The following is a 344-nucleotide window of genomic DNA, read 5'->3' on the forward strand; positions in this document are numbered from 1 at the left end:
CAATCAAATCTGAGATTTCTCAACAACAATCAGGCAAAAAAGACAAATGTAGCCGTCTAGCTCCATAGAGTCCCATTGATTTTACACTGCAATCACCTCCAGTGGAACTGTGGTGGAACTGCAACCAAATTAGGTACAGTGGGGCTTAATAGGTAGTGAACAGGCTGTAGACGGGCTCTGTCTAAATCTAGACGTTCCACTTCCGGGATTATTCCAGTGCCGCCAGAAATTCGGATGTCCGTTGCCTTCTGCTTTCGTTGTGTTGATGTTCTAAACTCCGGTAGACTTATGAGGACTATGGTTAACTGGTCCTCAGATCTCTGCAGGGTAAATCCAGACAGCTA

Source organism: Etheostoma spectabile, chromosome 13 (assembly GCF_008692095.1).
Source record: "Etheostoma spectabile isolate EspeVRDwgs_2016 chromosome 13, UIUC_Espe_1.0, whole genome shotgun sequence".
Taxonomy (NCBI): Eukaryota; Metazoa; Chordata; class Actinopteri; order Perciformes; family Percidae; genus Etheostoma; species Etheostoma spectabile.